The sequence below is a fragment of the Pleurodeles waltl genome, chromosome 4_1, assembly GCF_031143425.1.
Source record: "Pleurodeles waltl isolate 20211129_DDA chromosome 4_1, aPleWal1.hap1.20221129, whole genome shotgun sequence".
NCBI lineage: Eukaryota > Metazoa > Chordata > Amphibia > Caudata > Salamandridae > Pleurodeles > Pleurodeles waltl.
The window spans coordinates 54,034,622-54,049,918 of NC_090442.1; the positions used below are offsets into that span (position 1 = coordinate 54,034,622).

Below are 15,297 nucleotides of genomic sequence, written 5' to 3' on the forward strand. Positions count from 1 at the left end.
AGGGCCTTTGCCTGCAGTCTTACAAGCCAGAGTGCAGAGAAGGCAGCAGCTCTGGGACCGGGACTCTGCTCAAAGACATATCTAACATGCCACAGTGGAGCTGAGATGGGCAAGACACGTGTCTCACAGGCAGGCAGCACAACAAGACAGTGGCAGGAAACTATGCTAAAAAGGAAAGAGAAAAGTCACATGTCTCGTGGCCTTCCCACCATTAGACAGTAGTCTGCGCAAGAAAACATCCAACAGTGACAGGACAACCAAGCAAATGACAAACGCTGTGCTGAATAAAGTCATCTTACATGACATTTCGTACAAAGGCCCAGATCATGGGGATGATCGCGCAGAAGCAGCAAGTATCAGAGCCACCGAACCTGAGGTGAGTTACACGAGGAGAAAGGGCGACATGGGGACAGGGGCTAGGGGCTCAGGGAACAGCTACCACAATGCAACCTCGGGTGTGGGGATGCCACTCATTGCGGGTACTGCCCTGGGATTTCCTTTTAGAAAGAATCGCTGGTTAAAGTGTAGTGCACAAAAAACCCAACTCCTCGATTACACTATTAGATAACATCCTTTAACTGCCCCACCCACCCTGTGTGAGTCTCACCCACTTCCCGCCTGCTCCCTCTAGTCTGAGAGTTGTATCTCCACAAAAAACACACAGTGGGGCTCAATGAGCTGCTCATGTCTGACATGGACACCTAAGCAGTGCTGGATTCACAACCTGAAAGCCTGCAAAGGAAAGTGTGCCCGGCAGAAGATAAGCTGCCTGGCAACTCAGAACCTTCTTCTAAGAGAAGTAAGACATGTCACAATAGAGTCTAAGCCTACCTGTCTTATGCCAGGACCTTAGAGCTGCAGGCAGGAGCACAAAGGTAAAAACATATATTGAGTCCCAACACGCTCACTGCGGTGGTTGGTCTCTGTGGCGCAATCGGTTAGTGCGTTCGGCTGTTAACCGAAAGGTTGGTGGTTCAAGCCCACCCAGGGACGTATGCTTTTGCCTACATCAAGTCCTGAATTAAAACACAGCTGTCTGGCTTTGCTCTTAGAGCTCTCGCTTTGCCTGCGTGACATGCTCTATCTCAACATTTCTATCTTCTCTCATCTCTCCACCTCTAGTCATTTCCACCAATAGGACTGGAAACGGGCCACCAAGCCTTCTACTTTAATCACAGGCGTACTGAGGGCCAATAAAAGGCACAGAAGCATTTCTTGATCCGGGGCTGACAACTGCATGCACAGGGACCTCGTGGCGCAACGGTAGCGCGTCTGACTCCAGATCAGAAGGTTGCGTGTTCAAATCACGTCGGGGTCACTCTTTGACATTTTTTGCCCCACCAAGTCTATATCTCTGACTTCTAAAGCAAAGCCAAAAGAAGGGCGCTTTGCATTGGCCGGGAATCGAACCCGGGCCTCCCGCGTGGCAGGCGAGAATTCTACCACTGAAACACCAATGCTTCACTTACATAGGCTGAGCAGAGAGCCCTGCCATAGACAGTAGTGATGAGGCCCATGCATTCGCATGGGACACCTATGAACAAAGTTTGCATGGCAAGCCTTGGACTGCCAAACGTTCACATGCTGATGGCAGGAATCAGATGCAGGAGACTGAAACTATGAATGTTTCTGCTTTTGCTAAGGACAGTGGTTTGGGGCCAGTGTTGTGCTTGACAGAGCACGACATCAGCCTGCTCTCTGGCTGCTCCCGGGAAAAGTGGCTGACAGAAAGCACCCTCCAGACCACCAGCAATCTTGTGTTTCACAACATGCCACTGTCACTGGACTTTCCTTCTGGGAAAGCCTAGTCACTGACCTGGCCAGATTCCCTGTCCTCCCCAAAATCCTGGGGAGAAACGGGCAGAGTTCTGCGCCCTGCGCCCTCTTTCGCATCCCTAACGCGCTCCCAACGCGCCCTACAGCCCTGGTCGGGCACAGCCCTGGTTGGGCTCATACCACTGGGGCCTCTGCCGAGGAAGAGCCCCGGAAGCCTAGGGCCAGGCCTATTGCACAGGCATCTTAGACCAGGCCATTCCGGGATTGCTGTGTTTCACGTCCTGCCCTTCAACACTCCTGGGAGGGCTTTCCCTGAGAACCCTCATGTCTCTCCCCTCCCAGGACGCTGTGGTTCTATGCAAAATAGGGGGTGCACCACGGGCCGTCCCCTTTCCTCTCTCTCGCCAATATCTTTCACCAAAGCTGAGCCCTGCAGGTAAATGTATCTATCTGGCTGAGGGGCCAGGGAGGGCCTTTGCCTGCAGTCTTACAAGCCAGAGTGCAGAGAAGGCAGCAGCTCTGGGACCGGGACTCTGCTCAAAGACATATCTAACATGCCACAGTGGAGCTGAGATGGGCAAGACACGTGTCTCACAGGCTGGCAGCACACCAAAACAGTGGCAGGAAACTATGCTAACAAGGAAAGAGAAAAGTCACATGTCTCGTGGCCTTCCCACCATTAGACATAGGTCTGCGCAAGAAAACATCCAACAGTGACAGGACAACCAAGCAAATGACAAACGCCGTGCTGAATAAAGTCATCTTACATGACATTTCGTACAAAGGCCCAGATCATGGGGATGATCGCGCAGAAGCAGCAAGTATCAGAGCCACCGAACCTGAGGTGAGTTACACGAGGAGAAAGGGCGACATGGGGACAGGGGCTAGGGGCTCAGGGAACAGCTACCACAATGCAACCTCGGGTGTGGGGATGCCACTCATTGCGGGTACTGCCCTGGGATTTCCTTTTAGAAAGAATCGCTGGTTAAAGTGTAGTGCACAAAAAACCCAACTCCTCGATTACAATATTAGATAACATCCTTTAACTGCCCCACCCACCCTGTGTGAGTCTCACCCACTTCCCGCTTGCTCCCTCTAGTCTGAGAGTTGTATCTCCACAAAAAACACACAGTGGGGCTCAATGAGCTGCTCATGTCTGACATGGACACCTAAGCAGTGCTGGATTCACAACCTGAAAGCCTGCAAAGGAAAGTGTGCCCGGCAGAAGATAAGCTGCCTGGCAACTCAGAACCTTCTTCTAAGAGAAGTAAGAAATGTCACAATGGAGTCTAAGCCTACCTGTCTTATGCCAGGACCTTAGAGCTGCAGGCAGGAGCACAAAGGTAAAAACATATATTGAGTCCCAACACGCTCACTGTGGTGGTTGGTCTCTGTGGCGCAATCGGTTAGCGCGGTCGGCTGTTAACTGAAAGGTTGGTGGTTCAAGCCCACCCAGGGACTTATGCTTTTGCCTACATCAAGTCCTGAATTAAAACACAGCTGTCTGGCTTTGCTCTTAGAGCTCTCGCTTTGCCTGCGTGACATGCTCTATCTCAACATTTCTATCTTCTCTCATCTCTTCACCTCTAGTCATTTCCACCAATAGGACTGGAAACGGGCCACCAAGCCTTCTACTTTAACCACAGGCATACTGAGGGCCAATAAAAGGCACAGAAGCATTTCTTGATCCGGGGCTGAGAACTGCATGCACAGGGACCTCGTGGCGCAACGGTAGCGCGTCTGACTCCAGATCAGAAGGTTGAGTGTTCAAATCACGTCGGTGTCACTCTTTGACATTTTTTTCCCCACCAAGTCTATATCTCTGACTTCTAAAGCAAAGCCAAAAGAAGGGTGCTTTGCATTGGCCGGGAATCGAACCCAGGACTCGCGCGTGGCAGGCGAGAATTCTACCACTGAACCACCAATGCTTCACTTACATAGACTGAGCAGAGAGCCCTGCCGTAGACAGTAGTGATGAGGCCCATGCATTCGCATGGGACACCTATGAACAAAGTTTGCATGGCAAGCCTTGGACTGCCAAACGTTCACATGCTGATGGCAGGAATCAGATGCAGGAGACTGAAACTATGAATGTTTCTGCTTTTGCTAAGGACAGTGGTTTGGGGCCAGTGTTGTGCTTGACAGAGCACGACATCAGCCTGCTCTCTGGCTGCTCCCGGGAGAAGTGGCTGACAGAAAGCACCCTCCAGACCACCAGCAATCTTGTGTTTCACAACATGCCACTGTCACTGGACTTTCCTTCTGGGAAAGCCTAGTCACTGACCTGGCCAGATTCCCTGTCCTCCCCAAAATCCTGGGGAGAAACGGGCAGAGTTCTGCACCCTGCACCCTCTTTCGCGTCCCTAACGCGCTCCCAACGCACCCTACAGCCCTGGTCGGGCACAGCCCTGGTCGGGCTCATACCACTGGGGCCTCTGCCGAGGAAGAGCCCCGGAAGCCTAGGGCCAGGCCTATTGCACAGGCATCTTAGACCAGGCCATTCCGGGATTGCTGTGTTTCACGTCCTGCCCTTCAACACTCCTGGGAGGGCTTTCCCTGAGAACCCTCATGTCTCTGCCCTCCCAGGAGGCTGTGGTTCCATGCAAAATAGGGGGTGCACCACGGGCCGTCCCCTTTCCTCTCTCTCGCCAATATCTTTCACCAAAGCTGAGCCCTGCAGGTAAATGTATCTAACTGGCTGAGGGGCCAGGGAGGGCCTTTGCCTGCAGTCTTACAAGCCAGAGTGCAGAGAAGGCAGCAGCTCTGCGACCGGGACTCTGCTCAAAGACATATCTAACATGCCACAGTGGAGCTGAGATGGGCAAGATACGTGTCTCACAGGCTGGCAGCACACCAAGACAGTGGCAGGAAACTATGCTAACAAGGAAAGAGAAAAGTCACGTGTCTCGTGGCCTTCCCACCATTAGACAGTAGTCTGCGCAAGAAAACATCCAACAGTGACAGGACAACTAAGCAAATGACAAACGCCGTGCTGAATAAAGTCATCTTACATGACATTTCGTACAAAGGCCCAGATCATGGGGATGATCGCGCAGCAGAAGCAGCAAGTATCAGAGCCACCGAACCTGGGGTGAGTTACACGAGGAGAAAGGGCGACATGGGGACAGGGGCTATGGGCTCAGGGAACAGCTACCACAATGCAACCTCGGGTGTGGGGATGCCACTCATTGCGGGTACTGCCCTGGGATTTCCTTTTAGAAAGAATCGCTGGTTAAAGTGTAGTGCACAAAAAACCCAACTCCTCGATTACACTATTAGATAACATCCTTTAACTGCCCCACCCACCCTGTGTGAGTCTCACCCACTTCCCGCCTGCTCCCTCTAGTCTGAGAGTTGTATCTCCACAAAAAACACACAGTGGGGCTCAATGAGCTGCTCATGTCTGACATGGACACCTAAGCAGTGCTGGATTCACAACCTGAAAGCCTGCAAAGGAAAGTGTGCCCGGCAGAAGATAAGCTGCCTGGCAACTCAGAACCTTCTTCTAAGAGAAGTAAGACATGTCACAATGGAGTCTAAGCCTACCTGTCTTATGCCAGGACCTTAGAGCTGCAGGCAGGAGCACAAAGGTAAAAACATATATTGAGTCCCAACACGCTCACTGCGGTGGTTGGTCTCTGTGGCGCAATCGGTTAGCGCGTTGGGCTGTTAACTGAAAGGTTGGTGGTTCAAGCCCACCCAGGGACGTATGCTTTTGCCTACATCAAGTCCTGAATTAAAACACAGCTGTCTGGCTTTGCTCTTAGAGCTCTCGCTTTGCCTGCGTGACATGCTCTATCTCAACATTTCTATCTTCTCTCATCTCTTCACCTCTAGTCATTTCCACCAATAGGACTGGAAACGGGCCACCAAGCCTTCTACTTTAACCACAGGCGTACTGAGGGCCAATAAAAGGCACAGAAGCATTTCTTGATCCGGGGCGGAGAACTGCATGCACAGGGACCTCGTGGCGCAACGGTAGCGCGTCTGACTCCAGATCAGAAGGTTGCGTGTTCAAATCACGTCGGGGTCACTCTTTGACATTTTTTTCCCCACCAAGTCTATATCTCTGACTTCTAAAGCAAAGCCAAAAGAAGGGCGCTTTGCATTGGCCGGGAATCAAACCCGGGCCTCGCGCGTGGCAGGCGAGAATTCTACCACTGAACCACCAATGCTTCATTTACATAGGCTGAGCAGAGAGCCCTGCCGTAGACAGTAGTGATGAGGCCCATGCATTCGCATGGGACACCTATGAACAAAGTTTGCATGGCAAGCCTTGGACTGCCAAACGTTCACATGCTGATGGCAGGAATCAGATGCAGGAGACTGAAACTATGAATGTTTCTGCTTTTGCTAAGGACAGTGGTTTGGGGCCAGTGTTGTGCTTGACAGAGCACGACATCAGCCTGCTCTCTGGCTGCTCCCGGGAGAAGTGGCTGACAGAAAGCACCCTCCAGACCACCAGCAATCTTGTGTTTCACAACATGCCACTGTCACTGGACTTTCCTTCTGGGAAAGCCTAGTCACTGACCTGGCCAGATTCCCTGTCCTCCCCAAAATCCTGGGGAGAAACGGGCAGAGTTCTGCGCCCTACGCCCTCTTTCGCGTCCCTAACGCGCTCCCAACGCGCCCTACAGCCCTGGTCGGGCACAGCCCTGGTCGGGCTCATACCACTGGGGCCTCTCCCGAGGAAGAGCCCCGGAAGCCTAGGGCCAGGCCTATTGCACAGGCATCTTAGACCAGGCCATTCCGGGATTGCTGTGTTTCATGTCCTGCCCTTCAACACTCCTGGGAGGGCTTTCCCTGAGAACCCTCATGTCTCTGCCCTCCCAGGAGGCTGTGGTTCTATGCAAAATAGGGGGTGCACCACGGGCCGTCCCCTTTCCTCTCTCTCGCCAATATCTTTCACCAAAGCTGAGCCCTGCAGGTAAATGTATCTATCTGGCTGAGGGGCCAGGGAGGGCCTTTGCCTGCAGTCTTACAAGCCAGAGTGCAGAGAAGGCAGCAGCTCTGGGACCGGGACTCTGCTCAAAGACATATCTAACATGCCACAGTGGAGCTGAGATGGGCAAGACACGTGTCTCACAGGCAGGCAGCACAACAAGACAGTGGCAGGAAACTATGCTAACAAGGAAAGAGAAAAGTCACATGTCTCGTGGCCTTCCCACCATTAGACAGTAGTCTGCGCAAGAAAACATCCAACAGTGACAGGACAACCAAGCAAATGACAAACGCTGTGCTGAATAAAGTCATCTTACATGACATTTCGTACAAAGGCCCAGATCATGGGGATGATCGCGCAGAAGCAGCAAGTATCAGAGCCACCGAACCTGAGGTGAGTTACACGAGGAGAAAGGGCGACATGGGGACAGGGGCTAGGGGCTCAGGGAACAGCTACCACAATGCAACCTCGGGTGTGGGGATGCCACTCATTGCGGGTACTGCCCTGGGATTTCCTTTTAGAAAGAATCGCTGGTTAAAGTGTAGTGCACAAAAAACCCAACTCCTCGATTACACTATTAGATAACATCCTTTAACTGCCCCACCCACCCTGTGTGAGTCTCACCCACTTCCCGCCTGCTCCCTCTAGTCTGAAAGTTGTATCTCCACAAAAAACACACAGTGGGGCTCAATGAGCTGCTCATGTCTGACATGGACACCTAAGCAGTGCTGGATTCACAACCTGAAAGCCTGCAAAGGAAAGTGTGCCCGGCAGAAGATAAGCTGCCTGGCAACTCAGAACCTTCTTCTAAGAGAAGTAAGACATGTCACAATGGAGTCTAAGCCTACCTGTCTTATGCCAGGACCTTAGAGCTGCAGGGAGGAGCACAAAGGTAAAAACATATATTGAGTCCCAACACGCTCACTGCGGTGGTTGGTCTCTGTGGCGCAATCGGTTAGCGCGTTCGGCTGTTAACCGAAAGGTTGGTGGTTCAAGCCCACCCAGGGACGTATGCTTTTGCCTACATCAAGTCCTGAATTAAAACACAGCTGTCTGGCTTTGCTCTTAGAGCTCTCGCTTTGCCTGCGTGACATGCTCTATCTCAACATTTCTATCTTCTCTCATCTCTTCACCTCTAGTCATTTCCACCAATAGGACTGGAAACGGGCCACCAAGCCTTCTACTTTAACCACAGGCGTACTGAGGGCCAATAAAAGGCACAGAAGCATTTCTTGATCCGGGGCTGAGAACTGCATGCTCAGGGAGCTCGTGGCGCAACGGTAGCGCGTCTGACTCCAGATCAGAAGGTTGCGTGTTCAAATCACGTCGGGTCACTCTTTGACATTTTTTTCCCCACCAAGTCTATATCTCTGACTTCTAAAGCAAAGCCAAAAGAAGGACGCTTTGCATTGGCCGGGAATCGAACCCGGGCCTCCCGCGTGGCAGGCGAGAATTCTACCACTGAACCACCAATGCTTCACTTACGTAGGCTGAGCAGAGAGCCCTGCCGTAGACAGTAGTGATGAGGCCCATGCATTCGCATGGGACACCTATGAACAAAGTTTGCATGGCAAGCCTTGGACTGCCAAACGTTCACATGCTGATGGCAGGAATCAGATGCAGGAGACTGAAACTATGAATGTTTCTGCTTTTGCTAAGGACAGTGGTTTGGGGCCAGTGTTGTGCTTGACAGAGCACGACATCAGCCTGCTCTCTGGCTGCTCCCGGGAGAAGTGGCTGACAGAAAGCACCCTCCAGACCACCAGCAATCTTGTGTTTCACAACATGCCACTGTCACTGGACTTTCCTTCTGGGAAAGCCTAGTCACTGACCTGGCCAGATTCCCTGTCCTCCCCAAAATCCTGGGGAGAAACGGGCAGAGTTCTGCGCCCTGCGCCCTCTTTCGCGTCCCTAACGCGCTCCCAACGCGCCCTACAGCCCTGGTCGGGCACAGCCCTGGTCGGGCTCATACCACTGGGGCCTCTGCCGAGGAAGAGCCCCGGAAGCCTAGGGCCAGGCCTATTGCACAGGCATCTTAGACCAGGCCATTCCGGGATTGCTGTGTTTCACTTCATGCCCTTCAACACTCCTGGGAGGGCTTTCCCTGAGAACCCTCATGTCTCTGCCCTCCCAGGAGGCTGTGGTTCTATGCAAAATAGGGGGTGCACCACGGGCCGTCCCCTTTCCTCTCTCTCGCCAATATCTTTCACCAAAGCTGAGCCCTGCAGGTAAATGTATCTATCTGGCTGAGGGGCCAGGGAGGGCCTTTGCCTGCAGTCTTACAAGCCAGAGTGCAGAGAAGGCAGCAGCTCTGGGACCGGGACTCTGCTCAAAGACATATCTAACATGCCACAGTGGAGCTGAGATGGGCAAGACACGTGTCTCACAGGCAGGCAGCACAACAAGACAGTGGCAGGAAACTATGCTACAAAGGAAAGAGAAAAGTCACGTGTCTCGTGGCCTTCCAACCATTAGACAGTAGTCTGCGCAAGAAAACATCCAACAGTGACAGGACAACCAAGCAAATGACAAACACCGTGCTGAATAAAGTCATCTTACATGACATTTCGTACAAAGGCCCAGATCATGGGGATGATCGCGCAGCAGAAGCAGCAAGTATCAGAGCCACCGAACCTGGGGTGAGTTACACAAGGAGAAAGGGCGACATGGGGACAGGGGCTATGGGCTCAGGGAACAGCTACCACAATGCAACCTCGGGTGTGGGGATGCCACTCATTGCGGGTACTGCCCTGGGATTTCCTTTTAGAAAGAATCGCTGGTTAAAGTGTAGTGCACAAAAAACCCAACTCCTCGATTACACTATTAGATAACATCCTTTAACTGCCCCACCCACCCTGTGTGAGTCTCACCCACTTCCCGCCTGCTCCCTCTAGTCTGAGAGTTGTATCTCCACAAAAAACACACAGTGGGGCTCAATGAGCTGCTCATGTCTGACATGGACACCTAAGCAGTGCTGGATTCACAACCTGAAAGCCTGCAAAGGAAAGTGTGCCCGGCAGAAGATAAGCTGCCTGGCAACTCAGAACCTTCTTCTAAGAGAAGTAAGACATGTCACAATGGAGTCTAAGCCTACCTGTCTTATGCCAGGACCTTAGAGCTGCAGGCAGGAGCACAAAGGTAAAAACATATATTGAGTCCCAACACGCTCACTGCGGTGGTTGGTCTCTGTGGCGCAATCGGTTAGCGCGTTCGGCTGTTAACCGAAAGGTTGGTGGTTCAAGCCCACCCAGGGACGTATGCTTTTGCCTACATCAAGTCCTGAATTAAAACACAGCTGTCTGGCTTTGCTCTTAGAGCTCTCGCTTTGCCTGCGTGACATGCTCTATCTCAACATTTCTATCTTCTCTCATCTCTTCACCTCTAGTCATTTCCACCAATAGGACTGGAAACGGGACACCAAGCCTTCTACTTTAACCACAGGCGTACTGAGGGCCAATAAAAGGCACAGAAGCATTTCTTGATCCGGGGCTGAGAACTGCATGCACAGGGACCTCGTGGCGCAACGGTAGCGCGACTGACTCTAGATCAGAAGGTTGCGTGTTCAAATCACGTCGGGGTCACTCTTTGACATTTTTTTCCCCACCAAGTCTATATCTCTGACTTCTAAAGCAAAGCCAAAAGAAGGGCGCTTTGCATTGGCCGGGAATCGAACCCGGGCCTCCCGCGTGGCAGGCGAGAATTCTACCACTGAACCACCAATGCTTCACTTACATAGGCTGAGCAGAGAGCCGTGCTGTAGACAGTAGTGATGAGGCCCATGCATTCGCATGGGACACCTATGAACAAAGTTTGCATGGCAAGCCTTGGACTGCCAAACGTTCACATGCTGATGGCAGGAATCAGATGCAGGAGACTGAAACTATGAATGTTTCTGCTTTTGCTAAGGACAGTGGTTTGGGGCCAGTGTTGTGCTTGACAGAGCACGACATCAGCCTGCTCTCTGGCTGCTCCCGGGAGAAGTGGCTGACAGAAAGCACCCTCCAGACCACCAGCAATCTTGTGTTTCACAACATGCCACTGTCACTGGACTTTCCTTCTGGGAAAGCCTAGTCACTGACCTGGATAGATTCCCTGTCCTCCCCAAAATCCTGGGGAGAAACGGGCAGAGTTCTGCGCCCTGCGCCCTCTTTCGCGTCCCTAACGCGCTCCCAACGCGCCCTACAGCCCTGGTCGGGCACAGCCCTGGTCAGGCTCATACCACTGGGGCCTCTGCCGAGGAAGAGCCCCGGAAGCCTAGGGCCAGGCCTATTGCACAGGCATCTTAGACCAGGCCATTCCGGGATTGCTGTGTTTCACGTCCTGCCCTTCAACACTCCTGGGAGGGCTTTCCCTGAGAACCCTCATGTCTCTGCCCTCCCAGGAGGCTGTGGTTCTATGCAAAATAGGGGGTGCACCACGGGCCGTCCCCTTTCCTCTCTCTCGCCAATATCTTTCACCAAAGCTGAGCCCTGCAGGTAAATGTATCTATCTGGCTGAGGGGCCAGGGAGGGCCTTTGCCTGCAGTCTTACAAGCCAGAGTGCAGAGAAGGCAGCAGCTCTGGGACCGGGACTCTGCTCAAAGACATATCTAACATGCCACAGTGGAGCTGAGATGGGCAAGACACGTGTCTCACAGGCTGGCAGCACACCAAGACAGTGGCAGGAAACTATGCTAACAAGGAAAGAGAAAAGTCACGTGTCTCGTGGCCTTCCCACCATTAGACAGTAGTCTGCGCAAGAAAACATCCAACAGTGACAGGACAACCAAGCAAATGACAAACGCCGTGCTGAATAAAGTCATCTTACCTGACATTTCGTACAAAGGCCCAGATCATGGGGATGATCGCGCAGCAGAAGCAGCAAGTATCAGAGCCACCGAACCTGGGGTGAGTTACACGAGGAGAAAGGGCGACATGGGGACAGGGGCTATGGGCTCAGGGAACAGCTACCACAATGCAACCTCGGGTGTGGGGATGCCACTCATTGCGGGTACTGCCCTGGGATTTCCTTTTAGAAAGAATCGCTGGTTAAAGTGTAGTGCACAAAAAACCCAACTCCTCGATTACACTATTAGATAACATCCTTTAACTGCCCCACCCACCCTGTGTGAGTCTCACCCACTTCCCGCCTGCTCCCTCTAGTCTGAGAGTTGTATCTCCACAAAAAACACACAGTGGGGCTCAATGAGCTGCTCATGTCTGACATGGACACCTAAGCAGTGCTGGATTCACAACCTGAAAGCCTGCAAAGGAAAGTGTGCCCGGCAGAAGATAAGCTGCCTGGCAACTCAGAACCTTCTTCTAAGAGAAGTAAGACATGTCACAATGGAGTCTAAGCCTACCTGTCTTATGCCAGGACCTTAGAGCTGCAGGCAGGAGCACAAAGGTAAAAACATATATTGAGTCCCAACACGCTCACTGCGGTGGTTGGTCTCTGTGGCGCAATCGGTTAGCGCGTTCGGCTGTTAACCGAAAGGTTGGTGGTTCAAGCCCACCCAGGGACGTATGCTTTTGCCTACATCAAGTCCTGAATTAAAACACAGCTGTCTGGCTTTGCTCTTAGAGCTCTCGCCTTGCCTGCGTGACATGCTCTATCTCAACATTTCTATCTTCTCTCATCTCTTCACCTCTAGTCATTTCCACCAATAGGACTGGAAACGGGCCACCAAGCCTTCTACTTTAACCACAGGCGTACTGAGGGCCAATAAAAGGCACAGAAGCATTTCTTGATCCGGGGCTGAGAACTGCATGCACAGGGACCTCGTGGCGCAACGGTAGCGCGTCTGACTCCAGATCAGAAGGTTGCGTGTTCAAATCACGTCAGGGTCACTCTTTGACATTTTTTTCCCCACCAAGTCTATATCTCTGACTTCTAAAGCAAAGCCAAAGGAAGGGCGCTTTGCATTGGCCGCAAATCGAACCTGGGCCTCCCGCGTGGCAGGCGAGAATTCTACCACTGAACCACCAATGCTTCACTTACATAGGCTGAGCAGAGAGCCCTGCCGTAGACAGTAGTGATGAGGCCCATGCATTCGCATGGGACACCTATGAACAAAGTTTGCATGGCAAGCCTTGGACTGCCAAACGTTCACATGCTGATGGCAGGAATCAGATGCAGGAGACTGAAACTATGAATGTTTCTGCTTTTGCTAAGGACAGTGGTTTGGGGCCAGTGTTGTGCTTGACAGAGCACGACATCAGCCTGCTCTCTGGCTGCTCCCAGGAGAAGTGGCTGACAGAAAGCACCCTCCAGACCACCAGCAATCTTGTGTTTCACAACATGCCACTGTCACTGGACTTTCCTTCTGGGAAAGCCTAGTCACTGACCTGGCCAGATTCCCTGTCCTCCCCAAAATCCTGGGGAGAAACGGGCAGAGTTCTGCGCCCTGCGCCCTCTTTCGCGTCCCTAACGCGCTCCGAACGCGCCCTACAGCCCTGGTCGGGCTCATACCACTGGGGCCTCTGCCGAGGAAGAGCCCCGGAAGCCTAGGGCCAGGCCTATTGCACAGGCATCTTAGACCAGGCCATTCCGGGATTGCTGTGTTTCATGTCCTGCCCTTCAATACTCCTGGGAGGGCTTTCCCTGAGAACCCTCATGTCTCTGCCCTCCCAGGAGGCTGTGGTTCTATGCAAAATAGGGGGTGCACCACGGGCCGTCCCCTTTCCTCTCACTCGCCAATATCTTTCACCAAAGCTGAGCCCTGCAGGTAAATGTATCTATCTGGCTGAGGGGCCAGGGAGGGCCTTTGCCTGCAGTCTTACAAGCCAGAGTGCAGAGAAGGCAGCAGCTCTGGGACCGGGACTCTGCTCAAAGACATATCTAACATGCCACAGTGGAGCTGAGATGGGCAAGACACGTGTCTCACAGGCTGGCAGCACACCAAGACAGTGGCAGGAAACTATGCTAACAAGGAAAGAGAAAAGTCACGTGTCTCGTGGCCTTCCCACCATTAGACAGTAGTCTGCGCAAGAAAACATCCAACAGTGACAGGACAACCAAGCAAATGACAAACGCCGTGCTGAATAAAGTCATCTTACATGACATTTCGTACAAAGGCCCAGATCATGGGGATGATCGCGCAGCAGAAGCAGCAAGTATCAGAGCCACCGAACCTGGGGTGAGTTACACGAGGAGAAAGGGCGACATGGGGACAGGGGCTATGGGCTCAGGGAACAGCTACCACAATGCAACCTCGGGTGTGGGGATGCCACTCATTGCGGGTACTGCCCTGGGATTTCCTTTTAGAAAGAATCGCTGGTTAAAGTGTAGTGCACAAAAAACCCAACTCCTCGATTACACTATTAGATAACATCCTTTAACTGCCCCACCCACCCTGTGTGAGTCTCACCCACTTCCCGCCTGCTCCCTCTAGTCTGAGAGTTGTATCTCCACAAAAAACACACAGTGGGGCTCAATGAGCTGCTCATGTCTGACATGGACACCTAAGCAGTGCTGGATTCACAACCTGAAAGCCTGCAAAGGAAAGTGTGCCCGGCAGAAGATAAGCTGCCTGGCAACTCAGAACCTTCTTCTAAGAGAAGTAAGACATGTCACAATGGAGTCTAAGCCTACCTGTCTTATGCCAGGACCTTAGAGCTGCAGGCAGGAGCACACAGGTAAAAACATATATTGAGTCCCAACACGCTCACTGCGGTGGTTGGTCTCTGTGGTGCAATCGGTTAGCGCGTTCGGCTGTTAATCGAAAGGTTGGTGGTTCAAGCCCACCCAGGGACGTATGCTTTTGCCTACATCAAGTCCTGAATTAAAACACAGCTGTCTGGCTTTGCTCTTAGAGCTCTCGCTTTGCCTGCGTGACATGCTCTATCTCAACATTTCTATCTTCTCTCATCTCTTCACCTCTAGTCATTTCCACCAATAGGACTGGAAACGGGCCACCAAGCCTTCTACTTTAACCACAGGCGTACTGAGGGCCAATAAAAGGCACAGAAGCATTTCTTGATGCGGCGCAGAACTGCATGCACAGGGACCTCGTGGCGCAACGGTAGCGCGTCTGACTCCAGATCAGAAGGTTGCGTGTTCAAATCACGTCGGGGTCACTCTTTGACATTTTTTTCCCCACCAAGTCTATATCTCTGACTTCTAAAGCAAAGCCAAAAGAAGGGCGCTTTGCATTGGCCGCAAATCGAACCTGGGCCTCCCGCGTGGCAGGCGAGAATTCTACCACTGAACCACCAATGCTTCACTTACATAGGCTGAGCAGAGAGCCCTGCCGTAGACAGTAGTGATGAGGCCCATGCATTCGCATGGGACACCTATGAACAAAGTTTGCATGGCAAGCCTTGGACTGCCAAACGTTCACATGCTGATGGCAGGAATCAGATGCAGGAGACTGAAACTATGAATGTTTCTGCTTTTGCTAACGACAGTGGTTTGGGGCCAGTGTTGTGCTTGACAGAGCACGACATCAGCCTGCTCTCTGGCTGCTCCCAGGAGAAGTGGCTGACAGAAAGCACCCTCCAGACCACCAGCAATCTTGTGTTTCACAACATGCCACTGTCACTGGACTTTCCTTCTGGGAAAGCCTAGTCACTGACCTGGCCAGATTCCCTGTCCTCCCC

At 52.4% G+C, this 15,297-nt stretch overlaps 8 non-coding genes across 8 annotated transcripts; 6 read left to right on the forward strand and 2 right to left on the reverse strand.

Moving 5' to 3' along the window:
- The first annotated feature begins 1,246 nt into the window (after positions 1-1,246).
- Positions 1,247-1,318, forward strand: TRNAW-CCA (transfer RNA tryptophan (anticodon CCA)). Its single transcript has one exon. It is a non-coding gene; the product is annotated as a tRNA-Trp (tRNA).
- A 4,419-nt stretch (positions 1,319-5,737) lies between these two features.
- Positions 5,738-5,809, forward strand: TRNAW-CCA (transfer RNA tryptophan (anticodon CCA)). Its single transcript has one exon. It is a non-coding gene; the product is annotated as a tRNA-Trp (tRNA).
- Positions 5,810-7,654: 1,845 nt separating this feature from the next.
- On the forward strand, positions 7,655-7,728 carry TRNAN-GUU (transfer RNA asparagine (anticodon GUU)). Its single transcript has one exon. It is a non-coding gene; the product is annotated as a tRNA-Asn (tRNA).
- A 395-nt stretch (positions 7,729-8,123) lies between these two features.
- On the reverse strand, positions 8,124-8,194 carry TRNAG-GCC (transfer RNA glycine (anticodon GCC)). Its single transcript has one exon. It is a non-coding gene; the product is annotated as a tRNA-Gly (tRNA).
- Positions 8,195-9,900: 1,706 nt separating this feature from the next.
- TRNAN-GUU (transfer RNA asparagine (anticodon GUU)) lies at positions 9,901-9,974 on the forward strand. Its single transcript has one exon. It is a non-coding gene; the product is annotated as a tRNA-Asn (tRNA).
- Positions 9,975-10,370: 396 nt separating this feature from the next.
- On the reverse strand, positions 10,371-10,441 carry TRNAG-GCC (transfer RNA glycine (anticodon GCC)). The gene has a single exon. It is a non-coding gene; the product is annotated as a tRNA-Gly (tRNA).
- A 1,706-nt stretch (positions 10,442-12,147) lies between these two features.
- Positions 12,148-12,221, forward strand: TRNAN-GUU (transfer RNA asparagine (anticodon GUU)). Its single transcript has one exon. It is a non-coding gene; the product is annotated as a tRNA-Asn (tRNA).
- Positions 12,222-14,703: 2,482 nt separating this feature from the next.
- On the forward strand, positions 14,704-14,775 carry TRNAW-CCA (transfer RNA tryptophan (anticodon CCA)). The gene has a single exon. It is a non-coding gene; the product is annotated as a tRNA-Trp (tRNA).
- The last annotated feature ends 522 nt before the right edge of the window (positions 14,776-15,297 follow it).